The 22,002-nt window shown below is 44.5% G+C and overlaps 1 pseudogene; it reads left to right on the forward strand.

Annotated features, from left to right (window-relative positions):
• Window positions 1-20,278, forward strand: part of LOC132207694 (utrophin-like) — a 127,644-nt pseudogene extending 107,366 nt beyond the window's left edge.
• Window positions 20,279-22,002: the final 1,724 nt, after the last annotated feature.

Here is a 22,002-nt window from a genome sequence, read left to right on the forward strand (position 1 = left end):
ATAGTGTATTAGATATGTCTGAGGATAGCGGATGTAAACTTGACATAATTAATCATGCAGCTGATCTTTTATTTTCTTCTAGGGCCAGAACAAACCAGAGATTGATGTTAAACACTTTGTAGAGTGGATGAGATTGGAGCCTCAGTCCATGGTGTGGCTGCCTGTTCGACACCGTGTGGCAGCTGCTGAAACTGCAAAACATCAGGCGAAGTGTAACATCTGCAAAGAGTACCCATTCGTAGGTTTCAGGTGAGATGTGCAAACCAGCAGAAAGTTAGAGGGAGTTAGTTTTTAAAGAAAGCTTTTACTTTAGATGTTCTATTAGAAACTCCATCAGTCAACAACACAACTGAGATCATCACAAAACCCGAACAAATTCATGGACCAGAGAAGTAATTAGGACAAATTAAGTATCAACTTCTTTACCTTAATTTTTTGTGAGAGGTGAGTGCTGCATGCTTTTGGTATTTTGTTCGCAGTTGCATTGATCACAGACACTGTGGCTCAGAACGGATTGTGACTCGACTTCCGGTTGGTTCTGTAATTTGCAATTATTGGGAATTTACAGAAAGGCCTTTTTATTAGTCCTGTAATCAGTGTGTGTGCATCCTATGAAAGTGATTGCTGTGTTGTTGCTAAATGATCGATAAAACTTCTTGTCCACAACTAGTAAATTAAATTGCAGATTTGGACAGGATTTCTAAGGGGTAAATTGAACCTTTTTGGTTAACTATTCTCCTACATTTCTAAGATTGGCCATCTTGGAGAAGGTGCGTGTTACTGCCATTGATCTGATCAAACAACTCTCTGTCTGAGAAGAACTGGAGTGAGAGCCCAACTGTGGATGAAACTATGACTGCCGTAACTAAATCAAGAGCAACAACGACCCGGAGTCAATTGAATTCCATCTGAAGCTTGAGGAATGGTGGCCTAACTCTGAAGGCCAAGATCTGTTAGCTTTTCATGGACTATGAGGAACAGGGCAGGATTTCACAGAATCTTTAAGATGCCATATCTTGTACAAAACTGAAGGAGAAATGTCAGATTGCTCAAAGAACCATGAGATCACCAGCCTTTGCATTGCTGGGAAGATTCTGGCAAGGTTACTTCTGAATAGGTTTATACCACCATGGCAAATGAAAACCTTCCGTGCGAAGGGAACTTTGTGAAAATGTTGGAGAGAGACAGAGCAGGACCAATTTACAATAACGATTCCAGGGTTGAGATATCTCATTATGAAAATTGATTAGAGGAATTCGGACAGCTTTCCTCGAAGATGCTGAGACTTAGAAGAGATTATTTTGAATCTTGCAAAATCATTTGAGGTCTGGTCAGAGTAGACGAGGGGAAGACTTTGCTACTTGTGACAGAATTGAGAATAAGATGCAGAGGTTTGAAGTGATTGACTAAAGAAGTAACTGCAGTGTAAGAAATAGCTTTATCACAGTCTATAGAATGCATTACCAAGAGGAGGCAGTTTCAGTAAAAGATGCAAGAAAGCACTAGTTGATTAATTAAAGAGAAATAATGTGCAGGTTAAGGAAAAGGCACTAATTTGTGATATGTATTTGGAGATCTAGTTCAAACATGATGGACCAAATGGCTTCCTTTTACTGTGATTTGGACTTAAAATTACCTTAAAGTAAAGTGTAATTGGCTCTGGGACACGGCGGAAAAGGGTGAGGTAAACAGGACGTGAGTGATCGCAGACTTGACAGTTCGAGGGACAGATAGGAGATTTTGTAGCCGCAATCAGGAATCCAAACACAAAACTTGCATGAAAGAACAAAGAAGAGGAATAGATTCAGTTGCCCCGAGCGAAGACTGTGACCACACCTTCACCCGCTGTTGGAGAATCTGCCTGATATGAATGAACCAACCACCAATAGGTCCGCAACCAAAAAGCACAACTTTCCTCGCGTGTTCATCCAGTGAGAAGCACCAAGAGGAAGGCAGCCTTTTTCCTACATTTTGTAAGCTTGACCATTTGGGAAGAGAGCCCCCCTTCTCTGACATTCTGTTCTCTAAAGATCAAATGTATTGGTTCCTGATGTTGCGTGAGGCCAGTGAACTTCCACAATTCTACCACACTGTTGCTTCCAAATCTATTTCTTTCCTTACCATCTTCTCATGTTTCATCTTCTCAATCAACCGTCTGTCTGTGTTTCTTCCGAATGTTGTTCAGAAAAGTAATTCCTTTCATCCCTTTAACTTCCAAATTATGTTTGTTCCTCACGGAAACTGGTATTCTGCTTCACTTTATCTATTGCCTTGAAAATTCTGGACTAATCTGTAATTGACAGTGAGTTTCCTGTTAGCAGTGCTATTTACAAGAGGATTAACTGAACTTAACCACTTCAGTGCATAATTTAATATTGCCTCGCATATCTCCAAAAATTTTAAGAGCCTGCTGTTTGTACTTTTATGTTGGTTTTCATGGCTATTTAGTTTCTGCTCACACATTTGAGTGCTTGCTGAGTCTCAGAGTTTGGCTTCATGACAGGAATCCTGAAGGCAATATCCTCTGTTTTGCACCATCTCATCGTATTGATGACCTACATTCTGTATGCAGTTCTATCCATTCATCTGTTGATAATTTCACACTACATTGATCAAGTCCTTCCATTTCATGAGAACATTTTCCATTCTTGCAAGGGATTTGGCTATCACTGGTGAAGTTATCATTTGTTGTCCTTCACTAATTGCCGTTGAACTGAGTGGATGGCTGGGAGGGTGGTTCAGAGCTACCTACATTGCTGTGGCTCTGCAGCCACATGTAGTGGTGTAAGGATGATCGAATACTCCCCGAAAGGACATGAGTGAATCGGATGGGTTTTTACCAACATTTGTTGATAGTTTCATGATAGTGTTGCTGGAAATAACTTTTAGTTCTGAGTATTTTTTAATGAAATGTAAATTTGACCAGCTACAGTGTTGGAACATGAACCTACATTCTCCAGAGCATTTCGCTCAATGATATTGCCACTATACCACTGTGACTCAGCCATTATTGCAGTTTATTTCTTCGCTATTTCTTCTCTTTCCCTGGAGTACTTCCCTTCTGCTGTCTGAGCTGAAAATGTGTGTCCTCCTCCTTCAGTGTTGCCTTTACAGCTTCACATGTTACAATCGCTGCTCGTCAGATTTACCTTTTCCAGGAAGATTCTGGCAAGGTTACTTCTAAATAGGTTTATGCCACCGTGGCAGATGAAAACCTTCCATACTATGGGAACGTTGCAGCGCAGAAGCAATTTAAATAATTCCAGGGATGGGATATCCCATTATGAAAATTGACTGGGGGAGTTGGGACAGTTTTCCTCGACTGACCTAGCATTTGCTTCTCCCCACACAATTTTGCCGTTTCTTCAAAATAAAAAAAATACATAATTTAACTACTTAACTTGCATTCCTTGGATGGTTAAAAATATCCAAACAAAAATGAACATTTCTCTTACTTCTTGTTCTTCCTTAATAGGTGCCGCAGCCTCAAACACTTAAATTATGACATCTGCCGAAGCTGTTTCTTTTCGGGACGCACATCCAAGGGGCACAAGTTACATTACCCAATGGTGGAGTACTGCACTTCAGTGAGTAATACATTGTTCCACTTGATAGAATTATTCCGATCTGTGGAAACTTAGGGATTTAACCATTTAAATACAATCTGCCCTCAAAGTTGAAGTAGTTTGCTAAAATGATAAAAGGCCAACAGCTTAAATCAGGCTTCAATACCAGAAATACAATGTTGTGCAGAAGCTCTTTGAGGTCAAGTTGAGGCTCACGCCCACTCTTTTCTCCAGCTTTGTCACCACCATTCTTAATCTCATCAAGAACAAGCTTCTCAGTGGCCTGGACAGGATGGATGGAAAACCTTTTCACCTCAACCAGTTAAAATCACCGAAGAAAATGACACTGACCTCGCTTATGGAGCTTCAGTATGTGGTTCACAACGTCATTTCCGCTCGCAGAAGTCTTCAAATCTCCCTTAAGGCCTTTGCAGAAGTATATTGAAGAATTAGCCTCAACCTTAAATTTGCCACCCAGGTTGATGGGGTTGTTAGGAAGGCATACCGTGTGTTAGGCTTCATTGGTAGAGGGATTGAGTTTCGGAGCCATGAGGGCATGTTGCAGCTGTACAAAACTCTGGTGCAGCCGCACTCGGAGTATTACGTACAGTTCTGGTCGCCGCATCATAGGAAGGATGTGGAAGCGTTGGAAAGGGTGCAGAGGAGATTTACCAGGATGTTGCCTGGTATGGAGGGAAGGCGTTATGAGGAAAGGCTGAGGGACTTGAGGCTGTTTTCGTTCGAGAGAAGAAGATTAAGAGGCGACTTAATAGAACCATACAAGATGATCAGAGCATGAGATAGGGTGGACAGTGAGAGTCGTTTGGCTCGGATGGCCATGTTTGACACGGTGGGGCATAGCTTTAAATTGAGGGGTGATAGATATAGGACAGAAGCCAGAGGTAGGTTCTTTACTCAGAGAGTAGTAACGGCATGGAATGCCCTGCCTGCAACAGTAGTAGACTTGCCAACTTGAAGGGCATTTAAATGGTCGTTGGATAAACATATGGATGATAATGGAATAGTGTAGTTTTGATGGGCTTCAGGTTGGTTTCACAACATCAAGGCCGAAAGGGCCTGTACTGCGCTGTTATGTTCTGTGTTCGAACCTCAAGATGACTCAAATCCTTTACCAATCTGTCAAGTTGTGGCCCATCTTTTCATCAAAATTAATAGAGAAATCCTCCCAAATGTAGAACATTTCCCTTAGATGGGACGCTCTCTCTCTTTTAAGGCTGACATCGATACAGAGATTCTAACATTACGTCCAATCTGCGAGTGGCACCTTTGGACTCCAGAGGATGAGAATGCACAATTGTGACATCTGTGCTGATCGCAAGATCCTTGAGTTCAAGGCATGCATCGTTCAGCCTCTTCTATATGACTGTGAAACCTGGATAACATAGAGCTGCCACTTCAAGACCCTTTCAGCACAGTTTTGTCATGGATTCTCCACATCAGCTAGGAGGAAAAACCTCCTAGCATCAGCATTGATGCCATGATGATTTGAAACAAACCCCATTGGGCTGGCCATGTACTTTGGATGCCTAAGTTATGACTACCAAAGTAAATTTTTGCCAACTCAAGGAAGGCATCTGATCAAGAAGTAAAAGGAAGCATTTCAAAGACCTTGAAATGTTCCTTCAAGAAATACTACATCGAGGTCAAAGTATGGGATATCCCCATTCAGAAGAAACCAACTTGGTGAATCTCCTGTATGAAGGCACATAATTCTTCAACAGCACCAGACAAGAAGTTGAAGTGTGGGAAAGGAACTGGAGAAAGGAATGCTGGTGTTCTCAAGGCCAAGACCACTTCCATCACACTGAAAGACCTCCTAAACATGTGGTCAGATATGTGGCTCTAGTTGAGGCTAATCAACCCGCACAGAGCTCATGACCTGTGATATGGAATTTCCAAGCTGGGCAATCATACTCATCAGCCAGTGATGGCTCTTAATATTGTGCAGAATGTGATTTGATCACAAATGAGTACTGTGTGTAGCTTTGAGCATTGCCACAGAAAGACCAGGTTTTATAGAATAATCAGAATGGTGCTGCATGAGAAACTGGAATTAGGAGGAGATAGGTGATACTTAATTGTTATTTGTTTCTGGGCCATTGGCATCGCTAACTGGGCCAGCATTTACTTCCCATCCTTAGTTACCCTTGTAATTGGTGAATCAATGTAGCCCATGTGCTGTAGGTAGACTCAGTCAGTCAGGGGAGAATTTCCAGGACTTTGACCCAGTGGTAGTGAAAGAACAGCAATATATTTCCAAGTTGAGATGGTGAGTGGCTTAGACAGGGTGTTGTAGGTGGTGCTGTTCCCATATATCTGTTACGCTTGCCCTTGTAGATGAAATTTGTCATAGGTTTGGAAAGTCCTGTCTCAGGATCTTTTGCAGATTTCTCAGTGCATCTCATAGATGGTACACACTGCTGCTATTGAGCACTGCAGGGAGGAGGCTGCTTTTTCCTGGATGGTGTCGAACTTCTTGAGTGCTTTCGCAGCTGCACCCATCTAGGCAAGTGGGGATTATTCCACCATTCTTCTGACTTGTTCCATGTAGCTGGTGGACAGGCTTGGGGAATCAGGAGGTGAGTCACTTGATGCAGTAATCGGAGCTTTGGGCCTGCTCTAGTAGCCACTGCATTTAAATAGGAAGTCCAGTTGAATTTCTGTTCAGTGGTAAAACCCGGGATTTTGATAGCGGACAATTCAGTGATGGTGACACCTTTGAATGTCAAGGGACAATTTATGGATTTTCTCTTCCTGGAGATGGTCATTACCTGGTATTTGTGCAGTATAAATGCGACTTGCCAATTACCAGCCCAAGCCGAGACATCGTTCTGGCCTTGTTGCATTTGGACATGGACAGATTCAGTATCTGAGGAGTGGTGAATGATGCTGAATATTCTGCTATCCCTGGTGAACATCCCCACTTCTGAGCTTATGATGGAGAGATGATGGGATAAATCAGCTGAAGATGGTTAGGCTTCGGACTGTACCCTCAGGACCTCCTGCAGGTGACCTCTAACAACCAAAATGCCAATCATGAGAGGCGATGACCTAATGGTATTTTGACTAGACTATTAATCCAAACACTCAGGTAATGTTCTGAGGACCTGGTTCAAATTCCACCATGGCACATAATGGAATTTAAATTCAATGAAAATCTGGAATTAAGCGTCTAATGATGATCGTAAATCCATTGCCAATTGTCGGAAAACCCCATCTGATTCACTTATGTTCTTTAGGGAAGGAAACTGCGTGGCCTGCTGTGGCCTACATGGAACTCCAAATATCAGTTGGGCAATTTGGGATGGGCAATAAAAGCTGGTCTAACCAGCAATTACCTCTTTCCGATTCAAGAATGAAAAAATATCGTCCTCTGTACAGATATTATTCCAACCAGTGGTGAGTTTCTGCTGGATTCCCACCAGCTCCAGTTATGCGAGCGCTCTTTGATGCCACACTCGGTCAAATGTAGCCATCCTTAGCTCACCTCGGGAATTCAACTCTTTTGACCATGTTTGAACAAAAGCTGTAATGAAGTCAGGAGCTGATGAGGTGGCAGAATTGAGGATCTTCTACAGGGATCCGAGGGATGTGGCATATCGAGATTTCCAGAAAGAATTTGACCAGTTGCTGCATAAAAAAGTGAACCAGAAGGTTAGATCCAAGGGGATTAAGGGTAGAATATTGGTTTGAATAAAGGGCTGGCTAACTGACAGAAAGCTGAGTGTCAGGATAAATGAGTCTTTGCCTGGATGGTGAATTGTTACTGGTGGGTTGCTGCGGGGTTCAGGTCTCTGACCTGAACTATTTGTAACGTATACAAATGATATGTAAGCAGAGACAAAATGTAACATAACAGAATGCGTGGATGATTCTGAAAGAGATGGGAAAACAGCCTGTGATGTGAAATAAAACAGAGACAGCTGAATATTGACAGGCGAGGAGAATGGACCAGAATCTGGCAGGTGGTTAATGTGCATAAGCACAAGGCTTGCCTATTTTGTCCATGAAAAAAAGGGCGAATTTTTATTTAAATGGAGGGAAGGTTCAAAGTGTGTCAGTGCAGAGTTGTCTGGCTGTCTTTGTAGCTGAAAGTGCGTATGCAGGAAGAGCATAGCATAAGAAAGGCAGATGGAACTCTGGCATTTATCACCAAAGGACTGGATCATTAAAGTAACACAGTGTTTTTCCGAACACATTGGGTGTTGGTGAGACCAAAGTATTGTGTCCAGTTTTGATCCCCTTACTGAGGATGGATACATCTGCACTGGAGGCAGTTCAGAGGAGGTTGGACTGATTGATTCCCGGGATGAAAGGGCTGTCATATGAGAAGTTGCTGAGTAGCTTGTGCCTGTACTTGCTGGTGTTCGAGAGAGTGAGGGGGTGGTTCTGATTGAGGTATATAAAATAGTAAAGGGGATTGAAAAGATGGGCATTGAGCACATGTTCGCCATTGTGGGACAGTCTCAAACAAGAAGCTGTAGCTATCAAGTGAGAGATGGAATGTTCAAAATGGAGATGAGGAGAGAGTTGTGAATCTGTGGAATTCATTGCCCCTGAATGCAATGGAGGCAGCACCAATCGACCGATTCAAGAAAGAAATAGATATGTTTCTGATGAAAAATAGGGAGAAAGGGCCATGGGGAGCAGGCAGGAGAGTGGAGTTGAGATCAGGAAAGGATCAGCAACCACGGCTAACAAGATAAGTCAGGGACAGGATGAAAGCAAAAGAAAAAGCATAAAATGTGTTGTGGTTAGTGGGAAGCCAGTGGATTGGGAAGCCTTTCGAAAACTAGCGGCGGACATGTAAAAAGGCAATAAGGGGGAAGATGATGAAATTTGAGGGCAATATTAATGAGGGTAATATGGAAAAAAATTGCATGAGTTTTTTTCAGCTAGGAAAGGTATGAGAAAGGCAAGAGTACAAATAAAGAGAACAAAGAAAATTACAGCACAGGAACAGGCCCTTCGGCCCTCCGAGCCTGCTCCGATCGAGATCCTCTGTCTAACCTGTCACCTATTTTCTAAGGGTCTGTGTCCATTTGCTCCCTGCCTATCCATGTACCTGTCCATAAGACCATAAGACATAGGAGTGGAAGTAAGGCCATTCGGCCCATCAAGTCCACTCCGCCATTTCAGTCATGGCTGATGGGCATTTCAACACCACTTGCCTGCACTCTCCCCATAGCCCTTGATTCCTTTTGAGATCAAGAATTTGTCGATGTCTGCCTTGAAGGCATCCAACGTCCCGGCCTCCATGCACTCTGCGGCAATGAATTCCACAAGACCACCACTCTCTGGCTGAAGAAATGTCGTCTCATTTCAGTTTTAAATTTACCCCCTCTAATTTTAAGGCTGTGCCCACGTGTCCAAGTCTCCCCGCCTAGCGGAAACAACTTCCTCGCGTCCACTCCTTCTAAACCATACATTATCTTGCAAGTTTCTATTAGATCTCCCCTCAACCTTCCAAACTCTAACGAGGACTATCCCAGGATCCTTAGCCGTTCATCATACGTTAAACCTACCATTCCAGGGATCATCCGTGTGAATCTCCGCCGGACATGCTCCAGGGCTAGTATGTCCTTCCTGAGGTTCAAAATTGGACACAGTATTCTAAATGGGGCCTAACTAGAGCCTTCTAAAGCCTCAGAAGCACATCGCTGCTTTTATATTCCAACTCTCTTGAGATAAACAACAACATTACGTTCGCTTTCTTAATTACGGACTCGACCTTCAAGTTAACTTGTAGACAATCCTGGACCAACACTTCCAGATCCCTTGGCACTTCTGACTTGCGAATTTTCTCACCATTTAGAAAATAGTCCATGCCTGTATTCTTTTTTCCAAAGTGCAAAACCTCACATTTACTCGCATTGAATTTCATCAGCCATTTCCTGGGTCACTCTCCTAAACTGTCTACATCTTTCTGCAGCTTCCCCACCTCCTCAGTACGACCTGACTGTCCACCTATCTTCGTATCATCGGCAAACTTCGCCAGAATGCCCGCAGTCCCTTCATCCAGATCATTAATATATAAGGTGAACAGATGTGGCCCCAACACTGAACCCTGCGGGACACCGCTCGTCACCGGTTGCCATTCTGAAAAAGAGCCTTTTATCCCAACTCTCTGCCTTCTGTCAGACAGCCAGTCCTCAATCCAAGCCAGTAGCTCACCTTGAACACCATGGGCCCTCACCTTGCTCAGCAGCGTCCTGTGAGGCACTGTATCAAAGGCCTTTTGGAAGTCTAGATAGATAACATCTACTGGGATTCCCTGGTTTAACATACTTGTTACCTCTTCAAAGAATTCTAATAGGCACGACGTCCCCTGACTAAATCCATGCTGACTTGTTTTAATCTGACCCTGCACTTCCAGGAATTTAGAAATCTCATCCTTGACAATGGATTCTAGAATTTTACCAACTACCGAGGTTTGGCTAATCGGCCTGTAATTTTCCATCTTTTGCCTTGATCCTTTCTTAAACAAGTGAGTTACAACAGCAATTTTCCAATCATCTGGGACTTTCCCTGACTCCAGTGACTTTTGAAAGATCACGACCAATGCCTCCGCGATTTCCTCAGCCACCTCCCACAGAACTCTAGGATGTAGCCCATCGGGGCCAGGAGATTTATCAATTTTTAGACCCTTTAGGTTTTCTAGCACTTTCTCTTTTGAAATGCCTACCGTACTCAACTCTGCCCCCTGACTCTCCCTAATTGTTGGCATACTACTCATGTCTTCCACTGTGAAGACTGACGCAAAGTACTTATTGAGTTCTTCAGCTATTCCCTGATCTCCCATTACTAGCCTTCCAGCATCAGTTTGGAGCGGCCCAATATCTACTTTGGCCTCTCATTTGTTTCTTGTGTATTGAATGAAGCTTTGACTATCATTTCTAATATTACTAGCTAGCCTACCTTCAAAATGATCTTCTCCTTCCTTGTTGCTCTCTTTGTTATCCTCTGTCTGTTTTAGTAGCCTTCCCAATCTTCTGATTTCCCAGTGCTCTTGGCCACTTTATAGGCTGTCTCTTTTACTTTGATATATTTCCTGACTTCCTTTGTCAGCCATGGCTGTCTAATCCCACCCCAGATAATCTTTGTTTTCTTTGGCATGAACCTCTGTACTCTGTCCTCAGTAACACGTATAAACTCCTGCCATTGTTGGTCTACTGTCTTCCCCGCTAGGCTCTGCTTCCAGTCGATCTTCGTCAATTCCCCTCTCATGCCCCTGTAATTACCTTTATTTAACTGGAATACCATTCCATCCGATTTTGCCTTCTCTCTTTCAAACTGCAGACCGAACTCTCCCATATTATGATCACTGCCTCCTAAGTGTTCCCTTACTTTAAGATCTTTTATAAAGTCTGGCTCAGTGCATAGCACCAAGTCCAGAATAGCCTGTTCCCTTCTGGGCTCCATCACAAGCTGTTCCAAAAAGCCATCCTGCAAACATTCCATGAACTCTTTTTCTTTGGATCCACCAGCAACATTATTCACCCAATCCACCTGCATGTTGAAGTCCCCCATGATCACCGTGACCTTGCCTTTCTGACGTGCCCTATTTATTTCTTGGTGCATCTTGCGCCCCTCATCCTGATCACTGTTAGGAGGTGTGTACATAACTCCCATTATAGTTTTTTTTGCCTTTGTGGTTCCTCAATTCCACCCACATAGACTCCACATCTTCTGACCCTATGTCATTTAGTGCCGTAGATCTCATTCCATTCTTAACGAACAAGGGAACCCCACCCGCTCTGCCCACCTCCCTCTCTTTTCGATATGTTGTGAATCCTTGGATGTTTAACTGCCAGTCCTGAGCTCCCTGCAACCATGTCTCTGTGCTGCCTACCACATCATAATCATTCAAGAGGATTTGTGCTGTTAATTCATCTACTTTGTTGCGAATGCTAAGAGCATTTAGATGAAGTGTCTTAATGCAAGCTTTCTTATCAATATGAGAGAGGTTGGACATGCCAAGATGCCTTAAGTTATCCTTCCTTTTTGCTGTATTCCTAGTCTGCCTCGAGCTTAAATCCTCCTGTACACATGCTATCCTGTTGCTTATCTTTCCATTTAACTCCATACTCCCTGTCTCTTTCACTTTCCCTTCCCCCCGACTCATGAGTTTAAAGTCTGACTGACCACCCCATTCATCTTTTTTGCTAGAATACTGGTTCCAGATCGGTTCAGGTGGAGACTGTCCCGATGGTACAGATCCCCCCCGGTTCCAAAACTGATGCCAATGCCCCATGAAATGGAATCCCTCTTTCCCACACCAATTCCTTCGCCACATGTTTACTTCCCTAACTTTCTTTTCCCTATGCCAATTGGCACGTGGCTCGGGCAGTAATCCAGAGATTATGACCCTTGAGGACCTGTACTTCAATTTCTTTCCTCGTGTTTCATAATCCCTGAGCAGGACCTCTACCCGAGCTTTGCCTATGATGTTAGTCCCAACGTGGACCACAACAACCGGATCTTCCCCCTCCTGCTCCAATATCCTTTCAACCCGGTCGGAGATGTCTCGCACCCTGGCACCGGGCAGGCAACACACCGTGAGGGACGCCCGATGCAGCTTGCACAGGATACTATCTGTCCCTCTAATTATAGAATCCCTGATAACAACTACCTGTCTTTTTGCTCCCCCCCCTCTTGAATGACCTTGTGCGCCACGGTGCCATGGTCAGCTGGCTCATTCTGTCCACAGTCCTTTTCCTCAACCGTACAGGGAGCAACAATCTCATACCTGTTGCAGGTATCTGTCCAGATATATCTGAAAAGACGCTAATGTGTCTGCGTCTACCAGCTCCGCTGGCACCGCGTTCCAGGCACCCACCACCCTCTGTGTATAGAACTTTCCACGCCTATCTCCCTTAAACTTTCCTCCTCTCACTCTGAACTCATGACCCCTAGTAATTGAGTCCCCCACTCTGGAGAATAAGCTTCTTGCTATCCACCCTTGTCTCTCCCCTCATGATTTTGTAGACCTCAATCAGGTACCCCCAATCTCCATCTTTCTCATGAAAATAATCCTAATCTACTCAACCTCTCTTCATAGCTAGCACCCTCCATACCAGGCAACATCCTGGTGAACCTCCGCTGCACCCTGCCCAAAGCGTCCACGTCCTTTTGGTAACGTACACAGTACTCTAAATGTGGCTGAACCAAAGTCTTATACAACAGTACATGACCTGCCAACTCTTGTACTCAGTACCCCGTCCGATGAAGGAAAGCATGCCGTATGCCTTCTTGACCACCCTCTTCACCTGGCTTGCCACCTCCAGGGAACAATGGACCTGAACACCCAGGTCTCTCTGTTCATCAATTTTCCCTAGGACTTTACCATTTACTGTATAGTTCGCCCTTGAATTAGATCTTCCAAAATGCATCACCTCACATTTGCCCGGATCGAACTCCATCTGCCATTTATCTGCCACACTCTGCAGTCTATCTATATTCTGCTGTAATCTCTGACAGTCCCCCTCACTATCTGCTGCTCCACCAATCTTAGTGTCATCTGCAAACTTGCTGATCAGACCACCTACACCTTCCTCCAAATCATTTACGTATATCACAAACAACAGTGGTCCCAGCACAGAACCTTGTGGAACACCACTGGTCACAGGTCTCCAATTTGAGAAACTCCTTACTACCGCTACTCTCTGTCTCCTGTTGCCGAGCCCATTTTTTTTTTATCCATCGAGCGAGCACACCCTGGACCCCATGCGACTTCACTTTCTCCATCAGCCTGCCATGGGGAACCTTATCAAACACCTTACTGAAGTCCATGTAAATGACATCTACAGCCTTTCCCTTTCAATCAACTTTGTCACGTCGTCAAAGAATTCTATTAAGTTGGTTAGACATGACCTTCCCTGCACAAAACCATGTTGCCTATCACTGACAAGCTGATTTGCTTTCAAATGGGAACAGATCCTATCCCTCAGTATCTTCTCCAGTAGCTTCCCGACCACTGACGTCAGGCTCACTGGTCAATAATTACCTGGGTTATCCTTGCTAACCTTCTTAAACAAGGCGACAACATGAGCAAGTCTCCAGTCCTCCGGGACCTCACCCGTGTCTAAGGATGCTGCAAAGATATCTGTTAAGGCCCCGGCTATTTCCTGTCTCGCTTCCCTCAATAACCTGGTATAGATCCCCACCTTAATGCCTTTTTGGAGACCCAACACTTCATCCTTCCTTGTGTCAACTTGACCTGGAGTAAGCAAACATCTATCCCTCACATCACCATCTGTCATGTCCCTCCCCTTGATGAATACCGATGCAAAGTATTTGTTAAGAATGTCAAGATAATACAATGTGAGGCTGGATGAACACAGCAGGCCAAGCAGCATCTCAGGAGCTTTTGTGCTCCTGAGATGCTGCTTGGCCTGCTATGTTCATCCAGCCTCACATTGTATTATCTTGGAATTCTCCAGCATCTGCAGTTCCCATTATCTCTGTTAAGAATGTCACCCATTTTCTCTGACTCAGTGCATAACGTTGCTTCTTTGTCCTTAAGTGGGCCAATCCTTCCTCTAGTTACCCTCTTGCTCTTTATATATGAATAAAAGGCTTTGGGATTTTCCTTAACCATGTTTGCCAGCAATATCTCATGTCTTCTCTTAGCCCTCTTCATCCCTCGTTTCAGATGGGCTCGAAATTCCCCGTGTTCTTCCAAAGATTCATCTCTCTTCAGTCGCCTGGACCTAATCTATGCTTCCTTTTTCCTCTTGGCTAGTCTCACAATTTCATCTGTCACCCATGGTTCCCTCATCTTGCCTTTTCTGTTCCTCATTTTCACAGGAACATGTCCTGCACGCTAATCAAACTCTCTTTAAAAGCCTCCCACATATCAAATGTGGATTTACCTTCAAACAGTTTCTCCCAATCTAAATTCCCCAGATGCTGCCAAATCTTGGTATAGTTGGCCTTCCCCCAGTTTAGAACTCTTCCTTTAGGACCACTGCCATCCTTGTCGATGAGTATTGTAAAACTTAGGGAATTGTGGTCGCTATTTCCAAAGTCACTCCCTGCTGTAATTTCAACCATCTGGCTGGGTTCATTCCCCAGCACCAGGTCCAGTATGGCCCCTTCCCGAGTTGGACTACATACACACTGCTCTTGAAAACCCTCCTGGACACACCTTACAAATCCTGCTCCATCTTGACCCCTAACACTAAGTGAATCCCAGTCAATGTTGGGAAAATTAAAATCTCCCATCACCACCACCCTGTTTCTCCTACACCTTTCCATTATCTGTTTACATATTTGTACCTCTGTCTCACGCTCGCTGTTGGGAGGCCTGTAGTACAGCCCCAGCATTGTTACTGCATCCTTCCTATTTCTGAGTTCTACCCATATTGCCTCAATGCTTGAGCCCTCCATGGGGCCCTCCTTCAGTACAGCTGTGATATCGTCTTCGACCAGTATTGCAACTGACATTAAAAAGTAGCAGTAGATCACTGGAAAAGGAGGCTGAAGAATCAGTATGAGGAATGAAGAAATGGAAGAGGAACTGAACAGGTACTTTGTATCAGTCTTCATGGTGGAAAACACCCATCGCATACTAGAACTTTGAGAGTTAGGGGCAGTGGTGAATTTCATAGCCATAACTAAGGAAAAGGTGCTCGGGAAGCAGAAAAGTCTGAAGGTGGACCAATCACCCCTGGACCAGATGGACTGTACTGCAGAGTTCTGAAGGAGATAGCTGAGGAAATTGTTGAGGCATTCGTGGTGATCTTTCAGGAATCACTGGAGATAGGGAGGATCTCAGGGATTTGGAAAATGGCTAAAGCAACACCCCTGTTTATGAAAAGAGAGAGGCAGAAGAAGGGAAATTATAGGCCAGTTATCCTGACCTCAATCATTGGTAAGATTTTAGAGTCCATTATTAAGGATGAGATTGCAGAGACCTTGGAAGTACATGACAAAATCAGGCTGAATCAGCACAGCTTCATCGAGGGGAAGTTATACTTGACAAATCTGTTAGAATTCTTTGAGTAGAAAGTGAGCAAGTTAGACAAAAGGAAGCCAGTGAATGTGATTTGTTTGGATTTCCAGAACGCTGTTGAGAAGGTACCAAATAAGATGAGAGCCCATAGTGTTTTAGCAAGGTACTGCCATAGATAGAGCATTGGCTGACTGTCAGAAGGCAGAGAGTGTAGATAAAGGGGTCTTTTACAGGATGGCAGCTGGTGACTAGTGGAGTCCTGCAGGGATCAGTGTTGGGACCACAACAGTTCACGTAATACCTTAATGATATGTACGAAGCAACTGAGACATTGTTGCTGAGTTTACAGTCGACACAGTGACAGATGGAGGGACAGATAGCAGTGAGGAAGTTGAAGAAGGACTTGCATAGGCTCGGAGACTGGGCAAAGAAGTGGCAGACAGAGACTGTGTGGGACACTGTGAGGTTATGTGCTTTGGTAGGAAAAATGGAGGCGTAGATTATTTTCTAAATGAGAACGGGCATTTGAGGTCTGAAGCACAACTGTCCCTCGTTGCCCTTGAGAAGGTAGCAGTTAGTTTCCTTCTTGAACTGCTGAAAGTACATTTGCTGTTGGTAGATACAATGCCATTAGGGAGGGAATTTTGGATTTTGACCCAGCATGTTACCAGCTGAGCCTGAACATTGTCCAGTTCACTCTGCACAAAATAACCCTTTTTACCCCTGGAATTAACATCATGAACGTTCTGAGAACTGCTGTTGTAAGCATATCCTCGCTTAATAGACCAAAACTGTACACTGTGCTCCTTGAGTGGCGTCACCAATGTCTTGTGTGGAAAGATTTTCACTCCTTCCCTCCTTGAAATAAAGATTTGCACCTCACGTGCCTTCTAAAATACATGCTGTGCATAGAAGCTAAATTTTTGTGCTTCATGTACGCCTTTTGGAAATCCAAATTAACGACATCTGCTAATTTCGCTTCAACGACCCGGTTTGTTGAAGAATTAGAATTCCTTGAAGTAGAAACTCAAATGGATTCACCATATTTTTAAATTTATCCTTTTCACTTAACTTATCAAATCTGCCTGAATATGATCTAAATGGTTTGCTGCTGCCTTCTCAATAATAAATTCTAGCAATTTCCCAATGACAAACTTTAGACGAAGTAAATTCGTACTTCGCTGCATTCTGCTGGGATCTTTCCACAATCTAGAAAAGATTACAGCCAATACATCCATTTGGGCAGCACGGTGACTCAGTGGTTAGCTCTTCAGCCTCACAGCGCCAGGGCCCGGGTTCGACTCCAGCCTTGGGTAACTGTCTGTGCGGAGTTTGCACATTCTCCCTGTGTCTGCATGGGTTTGCTCCATGTGCTCCAATTTCCTCCCGCAGTCCAAAGATGTGCAGGCTAGGTGGATCGGCCATGCTGAATTGCCCATCGCGTTCAGTGGTGTTTGGGTTATAGGGGTGGGGTGGGATGCTGCAAGGGGCGATGTGGACTTGTTGGGCTGTCGGACCTGTTTCCACACTGTAGGGAACCTAATTTAATCTCATCTCTGCAGTCAACTCTTATAATCCTCCATGTTATCATCTAATTTAGTCTGAAGGGATGCCTGAGAACTAACGAAGTGAGGGAACAGGTTTTATGTCTGTATTAATTGAGGATGAATTGAGTGTGAGTTGGTTGTATAAATATGGGAGCTAGTAATTAGGGGTTGAAGTTTATGGAGTATTATTAAAAGAAATAAAGCTCTGATGGTACGATGTGGGGTTGGACTCTTTGCATACCTGGGATCCAAGTCTTTAGGTCCCAGGGAACCTGTTAACTTCATCTTCTCAGTTTTCCTCAATGTTTCCTTGAGGATTTCCTTCTCCCTTTCGCTCCCTACTTTTCGCCCATTGATATTTTTTGTATGTTTTCTACTGTGAAATCAGATGGAAAATATTGGTTCAAAGCTTGTGCCATTACCCTCATTTCCCATCATGAATTCCCCAGTCTCACCCTCTCATGAGCCATTATTCACTGTCTTTACTCTTTTCCTTTTGATACACTTGTGGAAGCCTTTACTGTATTTATATTAATGTCTCCCTCATTATTACTTTGGTCATCTTTTGTTCACATCTGAAATATTTCCAGTTCCACAATTTTCCAATCTTTCTTTCAATTTATACTATCTTTAACTTTGTTAGATAGCAACAGATGGCACCATGGTGCATTCTAGCTGTACATCCTTTCATTCTAAATTGACAATATTTTTGTTCAGAGTTATGAAATATCCCCTGAAACATCTGCCATTGTTTCTCTATGGTCTTACCTTTTAAACTATTTTCCCAGTTCAACTCTGCCTTTATACTCCTGAATTATCTTCAATGAAAGTTTAAGATATTAAACAGTTTCAGACCGAATTCTCAACCTCGTCCTTGATGTAAAATTCTACCACATCCTGATCATTCTTACCCAGAGAATCCTATACTATTGATGAGTTGTATCTCAAAACATACTATCAGGTCTAAAATATCTTAATCCCTGCTTGGTTCCAGTGGTACAGTTTTAAGACTCCAAATGCATTCTGTGAATATATGCTGAGGGGTAGATAACTGCTCTTAACATCAAGGTGCCGTTCAACCAAATATGACATCAAGGAGCCGTTGCAAAGCTGCAGTCAGTAAGAATCAGGTGAAAAACCCTCTGCTGGCTGGAACCTTACCATAAAGCAAGTGGTTGTGGTTGTTGGAAGTCAGTTGCCCCAACTCCAAAGCATCACTGCGGGGGTTACGTAAATTTGTGCCCTGAGCTCAACCATCTTCAACTGTTTCATCAAATGCCATCCCTCCGTCAGAAGGTCGTACGTGGGGATGTTCTCAGTTGATTGTGTCATGTTCAGCACCACTCATAGCTCCTCAGATGCTGAAGTAGTCCATGTCCACGGAACATAACTAGTTTTGAGCTGAAGAGAAGCAAGTGGTAGTTGTGCTGTGCAACTTACGGGCAATGAACGTCACCATTAAGGAGAATCTAACCATTGCCCCATGACTTACACTCCTTTACTGCCAATATTCTGAGGCTTATCAGGTTTCCAGAAACTGAATTGGACCAAACTTGTAATTATTGTGACGACAAGAGCAGGTCAGAGGTTAAGAATTCTGCAGTGAATAATGAGCCCCCTGTCTACACAAAGCCTGTCCACCATCTATAAAGCCCAAGTCAGGAATGTAATCTCCACTGGTCAGGACTGGTGCAGCTCCGTCAACACTCAGGAAGCTTGAACCATATGGGACAAAGCAGCCTGTTGGATTGGTACCCCACCCACCACCTTCAACATCTGTTCTATCATCACTAATGCATAATTAGTGCCCCATGCAAGTTTCCCTCCAAGCCACACACACTATCCTGACTCGGAACGATATCACTGTTCATTAATAGTCATTGAGTTAAGATTCTGGAGCTTCTTTCTGAACAGCACTGCTCTAAGGACTGCAGTTATTCAAGAAGGCAGCTCACCACCACCTTCTCCAGGGTAATTGGGCTTAGCCAGCAACATCCACATCCCGTGAATAAAAAAGAATCTTCCAGACTACCTGTGCCAATTGAATTCACAGTTTATTGTAACATCTTTCTGACAAGACTTCTTGGTCTATAGCCTCTCTGCTATCCTGGACTGTATCTTCTGTCAGGGGATCTATGAATCTGAAACTGTCACAGCCGTGACTTCTTTCCTTTGCTGCTCCTTATCTCTACCCAAACTGATTCTATATTTTGCCTGGGAGCCAGTTAGCTCAGTTGGCTGGTTTGTAATTCAGAATGATACCAACAGCATGGGATACTACACTGTCTGAAGTTACAATGAAGGAGTCTCCTTCTCAACCTGTCTCCTCATCTGAGGTGTGGTAACCTTCAATTTAAACCACCTCCAGATATCTCTCTTGACTGTGAGAGCAGCCCTGTGGTCCCATCTGGGACTATAGTGACTTTGAATCTCCAAACCAAGATAATTTCTCACCAATGTATTGATCTCATCTTTGACACAGTACAGAAAACCAAAAAAATTAAACCCAATGAGATGAATTTTGGATCACTGGATTACATGGCAAAATTGGACAAAAAAATGCACTATTGTTAAAATAATTAGCAGTTCAACCAGAAAGGCCACTAATGTGAATCCTGGATCTGTGTATCATTTGAAATGACTTAATTGTATAGTTCTAGTATTTGGCCACAAGATGGAGAATTCTTCTCAGGTGATGTTGTAGCCAGAAGATAGAAAGATGACAAAAATGTTTGGAGAGATATGGGCCAAGCACAGGCAGGTGGAACTAGTTCAGTTTGGGATTGTGATCAGCATAGACTGGTTGGACCAAAGGATCTGTTTTCATGCTGTCTGACTCTATGAAACTGAAGCTTAATAGTCTGAAACTCACATTCAGACATATCTAACTTTATCATAATCTTACAGAAAGATAGCCGACTTTATCCCTCAGAGTTGCAGACTCTTCAATTTTACATCTTCAAAGACATTTAGCAGGGAGAGCATGGATTATCGAGTGAGTTGAGTCGATTGGTTCATTGTTAATTCTGAACTAAATTTGATTTATTTTACATTTTTAGACAACATCAGGTGAAGATGTGCGTGATTTCACCAAGGTGCTGAAAAATAAGTTCAGATCAAAGAAATACTTGGCCAAGCATCCTCGTTTGGGTTATTTCCCAGTACAAACAGTCCTAGAAGGTGAGAACCTTGAGATGTAAGTTTATTGATGTGAGATTTACTAATGTATCAATGCCCATTTGGGAGTTGACAAATATTGCAGCATTATTCATTCTGCAGCTTAGCAGGAGAGTGAGGTTGTCCATTTGCGCATATGTCAGACATACACAATACAAAAACAAGGGGGGCTTAATGATATCATTGGTCCTCTCGCCTTCAAAACAGTGTAGTTACTCAGAGAGTGCATCTGCTGAGGACTTGTTGATACTGTCACTAACGTGCAACCTTCCTTGATATCTTTCTCTGTCCTCCAGTTCTGTCTTTAAAAACGACAATCAATTCCCCGCTCCTCAAAAGAAAAGAACCTTTGGCTGAACAGAGAACAAAGAACAGTACAGGCCCTTCGGCCCACGATGTTGTGCCGACCTATTATCCCACTAAGATCAAGCTACCCTGCATACCCTTCATTTTACTGTCCTTCATGTGCCTATCCAAGAGTCGCTTAAAAGTCTCTAAATGTATCTGACTCCATTACCACTGCCAGCAGTGCATTCCACACACCCGCCACTCTCTGTGTAAAGAACTTAGCTCTGACATCTCCCCTCCTCCTTCCTCCAGTCACCTTAAAATTTCTCCCCCTCGTAATAGTCATTTCTGCTCTGGGAAAAAATCTCTGACTATCCACTCCAGCTATGCCTCTCATCATCTTGTGTACCTCAATCAAGTCACCTCTCATTCTTCTTTGCTCCAATGAAAAAAGTCCTCGCCCCCGAACCCTTTCTCCTAAGACCTGCCATCCATTCCATGCAGCATCCTGCTAACTCTCTTCTACACCCTCACTAAAGCTTCCACATCCTCCCTGTAATGAAGCAACCAGAACTGAAGGCAATATTCCAAGCGCTGCTCCATCCCCACGAACTAATGCTCGATTCCAAATCCCTTTCCTCTTGATGTTTTAAATTCATTGCTGTCTTTCGTGTAATTTCATATTTGAATTCACTGGATCAACTTGCCCCTGCATTCCTGAGACGGTCACAGTGACTTCCCCCCGGCAGTCCTGTCCCGCTCACAGTGACTTCTACCAGCAGTCCTGAACCGCCCGAAGTGACTTCTCCCCGCAGCCCTGACCCGCTCACAGGGACTGGCCCCCGCAGCCCTGACCCGCTCACAGACTGGCCCTTGCAGCCCTGACCTGCTCACAGGGACTGGCCCCCGCAGCCCTGACCCGCTCACAGGGACTGGCCCCCGCAGCCCTGACCCGCTCACAGGGACTGGCCCCCGCAGCCCTGACCCGCTCACAGGGACTGGCCCCCGCAGCCCTGACCCGCTCACAGGGACTGGCCCCCGCAGCCCTGACCCGCTCACAGGGACTGGCCCCCGCAGCCCTGTCCCGCTCACAGCGTACTTCCCCCCGCAGCCGTGTCCTGCTCACAGCGTACTGCCCCCCGCAGCCGTGTCCCGCTCACAGCGTACTGCCCCCCGCAGCCGTGTCCTGCTCACCGCGTACTGCCCCCCGCAGCCATGTCCCGCTCACAGGGACAGGCCCCCGTAGCCCTGACCCGCTCACAGGGACTGGCCCCCGCAGCACTGACCCGCTCACAGGGACTGAACCCCGCAGCCGTGTCCCGCTCACAGGGACTGGACCCCGCAGCCCTGACCCGTTGAGAGGGACTGGCCCCCGCAGCCGTGTCCCGCTCACAGGGACATGCCCCCGCAGCCCAGACCCGCTCGCATCGACATGCCCCCCGCAGTC

Source organism: Stegostoma tigrinum, unplaced genomic scaffold, assembly GCF_030684315.1.
Source record: "Stegostoma tigrinum isolate sSteTig4 unplaced genomic scaffold, sSteTig4.hap1 scaffold_124, whole genome shotgun sequence".
NCBI classification, from domain to species: Eukaryota; Metazoa; Chordata; class Chondrichthyes; order Orectolobiformes; family Stegostomatidae; genus Stegostoma; species Stegostoma tigrinum.